The sequence below is a fragment of the Pyrgilauda ruficollis genome, unplaced genomic scaffold, assembly GCF_017590135.1.
Source record: "Pyrgilauda ruficollis isolate IOZ18807 unplaced genomic scaffold, ASM1759013v1 scaffold18, whole genome shotgun sequence".
Taxonomy (NCBI): Eukaryota; Metazoa; Chordata; class Aves; order Passeriformes; family Passeridae; genus Pyrgilauda; species Pyrgilauda ruficollis.
Window position 1 is genome coordinate 6,821,063 of NW_024516984.1, and position 6,286 is coordinate 6,827,348.

The window sequence follows — 6,286 nt, forward strand, 5'->3', positions numbered from 1 at the left end:
AAGTGTTTGGTGATAATCTCTAATTTTAAATAATAATTTGAAAAGTTTGCATAAGCATGATGAAATTATTATTACTATTACACAAAACCCAAGAAATACTCCTGTTTATCCATTACTTACCTGCACTCAGAATAAGATTAGTCCCTTTAACTCAGCTATGTGTTTTATGAAAATGGAGTTAAAAAGCACAGAACTTCTTCAGCATTTTTTGTGACATTAGACTGAATGGGACATACTATTCACTCACAAAAGAATGCAGAGTTGGACTCTGTTCCTTGTCCCATGGGAAAAATTAACAAAAATAAAAAGCACAGTGAAATTTAAATTTTATTGTATAAAAAATGCAAAATAATAAGACAATCCCTAGCGCTTTTGAACTTATTCCCATGCCCATCCTTACATCTACCATTTTTCTAGTAATTTACTAATTTTCCTACCTGGGTTCAACATAAGCCTGAGAAAGCATATCTAATCAATCTTCCCATAGACTGCTAACAAATTCAACCACCCCATTTCTCCCATCTCTGAAGTGTGAAAGTAAAGGTACTAAAAAGTACAGGTTACAAAAAGCAACAATAGGTTTTTGAGGTTTTTGTTTTTTTTTTTTTTTTTTAAACTTTCATAAATCATTAATCTAGAGTGGTTTATTAGCATCCTGAAAATTATTTGGGCATATGCAACATATCAGACCTTTTCCATAGCCATAATCAGTAACTTTTAATGTACATGGTATCCACAACAACTGTATGGAATACTACCTGATGACAGGGTTCTAAAATCTTCAAGAGTCGGGGGCAAGTGCAAATAAATTGCTATTGAGATGATATTACCAATCACTTTTACACTTGGGGCAAGTTCAGATGGATTGTTACTGAGATGGTATCAGAAATATGTTTTCCACTTGCACTGTTTCAGTAACACCTACAGTCAAAAATCAAGGATGCCAATGCCTAAACCATCTACATTTTCAGAACACTAAAGCTTACAACTCTTAGTTAAGGCACAAAATGGAAGCCCATACTTTAGTTTACCAGCCCAGCTACCTTTTTAAAGAACTGAGGGAAAACAGCTGGCTACAGTAACCCCCAGTATATCAGACACAGAACTAAAATATATACTACTCAACAGTAGTTTTCAAAATCAGTCCATAATTCAAAAACTCCCAATACCTTACTTTTGTTCTTAGCTTCAACATGTTAACTTTCCAGTAAAGGACCTGGTATTTCCATGATTCATTTAAAATTTAACACAAAAACTCTCTTATAAGGTCTTACTAATTCATTCACGTCAGAACTGTAAATGCTTAATACAAAAGCAGTTTCTAAGGCAATCAAGAGTTTACACATAAAAAGTAGTAATGCATAATTAACCCAATTAATATTTACAGCAGTATTTACTTAGGTAGCGTGTCAAAGGAGGCTAAAAAAATAGGCAGCTTGCATACTGGTACTATGTACTGTCTTTCCATTCTGAAAAAACTGTGCACAGCACATTGTATATATTCAATTGTTAGTCTCACATTTCACATGGTCAGTAACGTTATGTTAGCTTGAGTGTATGTGCTTTTTAATTCAAGACTGAGTAGCTTTTATCCCTATTTCAATTATCATTTGAAATATCTGAACTGGTATTTGAAAGCTGGTCTACAATTAAAAAGTGTCAACAAGTCAACTACACAATATATAGAATCATGGAATGGCTGAGATCTTGTCCAACTCCTGACACAAAGCAGGTTGTAAACAGCTGTGTCCAGTTGAGTTTTAACTGGATGGAGACTCCATAACCTATCTGGGAAACTTGCTCCAGTATTTGATCACCCTTAAAATATGAGAGAAAGAGTAAATTACTCACTTTCAGTTAACAATTATATTGACAATTCTGGGGGAAAAAAAAACCTAACCAACAAAACAAACAACCAAACAACAAAAAACCAACAAACCAAAACCTAATTTTTTTGGTGCTGTTGCTTATTCTACTTAGAAAATTTATCTTAGCTACTAGCAAAGCTTGGAGTTTATTTTTCCCCAGAAGAAGCTTCCTTCATAAGAGTGCAAGTTTTTGATATTGTAAAAATACATAGGACACACCTCCTATTTCTGGAAGTTTAGTGTATGTCACCAAAACAGAATTTAGGTCAAAGAATCTTAAGTAAATAGAAACACACATAAAACCTTGGAAATTCAGTTTCCCACAGTTACAAAATAGACCTGTTGATTCTTTTCTATGTATAAGCATGCATATAAAACTGAAATTAGGTAACGTTTGTTTTAACTTTCAACTTTCTTTAAAAATATCTTACACAGCCTAAAATATAACACTAATAAGACTAACTATTTCTTCTTTAAAGAGTACTGGAGAACTAATCACAAATTACTAAAAAAACCTAAGTAAATTAATGTTTAAAATTTACATGAGGAGGAAAATTTTGATCCATATATTTTATACACTGGAGTCAAAAGCAAGGAAATATATTTACAAAACCATTCACAAGATTTCTCCAGGTATTTTAAATTACTACCACAGTCTCAGTAGATATTTGCTACTTTCTACTAGAAACTAAGAAACACATAAGGTCAAAAATAAAATAATTATATTATCAAAAAAAACCTCCCAAAAAATCAACAACAGAACAACCCAAAACAGACCCCAGGATCACTTCTCAAACAGTAACACTGAATGGTGAAATTGAGTTTATATAATATCTTAATCTGAAAAAAGAAAACAATAAACCAAGTTTAAAAGTGAACGTTAGCACATAAACGCCTTTTCTCTTCCAGCATGTAAATATGAAGATTCATTCTTTCCCCAAATTTGTATTTTCAAACAAAACTGCATCATGGTTGATTTTCAAATGTAGAGACAGTCACAGAATACAGTGCACAAATTTCCACACTGACCATCAAATTTGAATCGTTATTTTGATTCATAAAAATGTCAAATGTCTATACAATGTCAATTTGGATGTGTGAAATTGCTTTCACTGAAAAACCTGGCCTAAAAGATAGATTATAGGCATAAAATACCAAAAATTTTTCATCACCAATACACTGTTTTATGCATCATAAACTATGGAACAGAATCACTCCTCTCAAGAGATCTGAATCATCACCAGAGCTTCTGCCTGGCTGTATCAGGTGGTTACTATGATTTTTTCCTTCTTCTGTACTTCAATAATTATGCCAGCAGAATACACTTAAAACATACCAATCTTAAAATTTCAAAGCACAGAACAGATAATAATTTATGTCTGCAACACTAAGAAGCGAGCAGATATTTTACATACCTGGAAATCAAAGAAAGGTGAAGTGCTTTGTCTAAAGGCTCTCGGAAGAAATGAGTAACAAAGCCATAATTAAAATTCAACATCAAGCTTCATGTTAATCCTCTAGACCTAACTGTCTTTTTTCAAAGTGCATGATTTGGAACATCAAAACAAGAATCAATTCAGTCCCTTTTCTTAATACATGCTTTCATGATAAAATAAAACACCACATTCAGCTTCTTCCTACATATTCACACGAACAATCATCTTTCTTAGCAATCAGACTCATGAATTCACTTTGTATTACAAAAAACAATTACAAAGAAAGTCAAGTCACATGTAAAATTTAAATTCCACATTCGATTTGGCTTCTACCTCTGTGTACCGAGGGGCCCACAGGAAAACACACATACGTGCCAGGTATGCTAGTAAACCAACTTGTACTAGACCAATTTAATTAGTTTGCTTTCAATGCAAAGGTGCAGCACCTCAGCAATTATGAGATCGTTAATACAAGAGAGCATAACAGCACCTTTAGAGATCTTGTCTAACCTCTAGGCACACATATAACTCCCATTAAGACTAATGGGAGTCACATGTGTGTATCCAAGGGAGAAGAGACCCATTAAAACTGATACAACATATCCATTAATCTTCAGGTCACTCTTAAGGTCAAACATTATAAAAATGTTTATGAACAGTACTTGCTAGGTATTCACAGTGGCTACTTTGGTTTGGTACAGACCTGTGAGCAGTTAAGGCCATGGAAAATGTCTGCATTAAAAGCATCACCGTGTTTCAAGTAGTGCCACAGAAATTTGAGAGTGCTTTTCTATAGTCAGAGGAGACATTTTTCTATCATATCCTGAAAGAATTAGAAGGGTAGAAATGACAGGGAAGGTTAGACACAAATGAAAACCTTGGACAAAGGTATGCTTTAGCTTTTCATTTTTCTTCCATCCCCCTCTCTTTCTTCATATTTCAGTCCCTTAGTTGTGGTTTTCTGCTTCAGGAAGAATACTAACAGCAGTGACACAAATTCCCAATCTGTGTAGCCTACTACAAAGACACTACAAATAACATTTTGATTACAGAACCACCAGCAAACCACAATAATTTAAGTACTGTTTGCATGGAGGAAGGGGTGCTTAAAGTGCTTCAAAGAGAAAGGTAATCTTAGCTTGCTCTCTATTTCTTTAGAGAGCATACCTGAAAACTCCCTTTTTCATCACTGTAGTATATTTTAAGCAAGCATGTTCCTTGCCAGTTTCCAAAACTGTAAGTTTATTCAGTCTGTAAAACCAACCTGTTCAGCAATGAAATTGCTGTCTTTATCCACATTCAGGCCTGAGGAAAGAGAGAGAATTCTCAGCAGCATCAAGGCCAGATGACCTCCATATGCAGCAGATGTAACAGCAGGAAGAAATGTGAGTGTCAGATGAGCACAGAAATGAGGAAACACTTTGGATATGAAGTACCCCTATTTGTTTACTGCTTATTTCAGTAAACAAGAAAAGGTGTCTTCATCAAGAGTTACTCATGGACAGTTCTGAAACTCAGTCTCGAAAACTCATGCTGAAACTCTTACTCTTCATGTAAGACTTGTTCAGCACTGCCCTGTGATAATTCCTGCTACAGGGTCTGTAAGTATTCCAAGCATTGACAAGTCAGCCCTGCGAGCTTCAGTTCAGACCTCCTGTGATGGACACAGACAGCCAGCTGCCTCTGCGCTGTCAGGTCAAAACAGAGGCAAGGGTTCACCTAGAAAGCATGGCACCCAGAGACAGCCACAGCATCAGCCCCACCAAGAAAGAGCACCTTGCTTCACTCTTGAGCTGCAGGTCTTCTACTGTCTTTCTCTGTGATGCCCGCCTGACACAAAGTCTCACTTCACAAGATCTTAAATGACAAGCTCTCCACAGTGCCCCATACAAGGAAGTGTTTTTCATTGTTCCTAATTCAAATATACAATGATAAAATAATGATAATGAATTAATTTAATGGTTCAATTAACTACTTCTGAGCAGAAGTAAATAATTGCATGGTTTTGTTTTAAAAACAAAGCAAAAATTACCCGAAATACCTTGGTGTACATAGCACACTATTTAAATATTTGAGGGTGATTGTTTTTTATTAGTGGTAATAAGCTTTCCACCTCAGTGTCTTTCCATTAAACAGAAGAATCTTTCTAGCTCAAAACACAGTTACCCCATTTTGATTAAAATGTACTTTTCGTACAAAAAGATCTAATCCCCTTTTTGTGAAATCATGTGAATTCTCCCTATTCACTTCAAGCAGGTATTCTAAAAGAGGAATTACTCATTATTAACAAAGCTACGCATCTGTTTTGCCTAACTGCTTTATCACTGTTAAAAACTACATGTAAATATTGAACAGAACTGTTCTTTCAGCATCCTGATATTCATAAATGTCTGCATTTTGTTTTGTGGTACCTGAGGTAGTCCAAAGTGCTATTTAATTTCTCATGATTTACAAAAAAAAAAAAATAGTACAGAATCCAACAATATGTGCCTATGGAATGCCCCCTCAGCAGAGATAACCTCAGGAAGTTATCTGAAGAACTATATAACCTTTAATGTTACCGGTGGATCTGTGTTCATGAATATGTCAAAATTAAATATAGTTATGGTTTGGAAATGAATAAATCACTATTTGCGTATATATTTCATTTAATAACCACTGACAATTTCCTCCAACCTGTTCACAGAGTTCTCTTTAGTTGGCTTCCCAGAACACAGTGCAGTTTGCCTCACCTAAAGTGTACAACGCAATTAAATTACAGCTCTTGAATCACCTAAAACACTTTCGAGCCCGTGAGGGAAAACCTGACAGCGATGCCAAGAGCTAACCGAGCACCCACGTACGGAGCAGTGCAACTGCCGGAGGAACACGGCCCGCAGCGCTCGGAGGCTGCTGCCGCGCTCCTTCCCCACTCCGCTTGCTTCTCCTCTCACAGGCCTGTGAATCCTGCCCGCAAACGCTCCGCAGGCCTCCCGCCTCGCC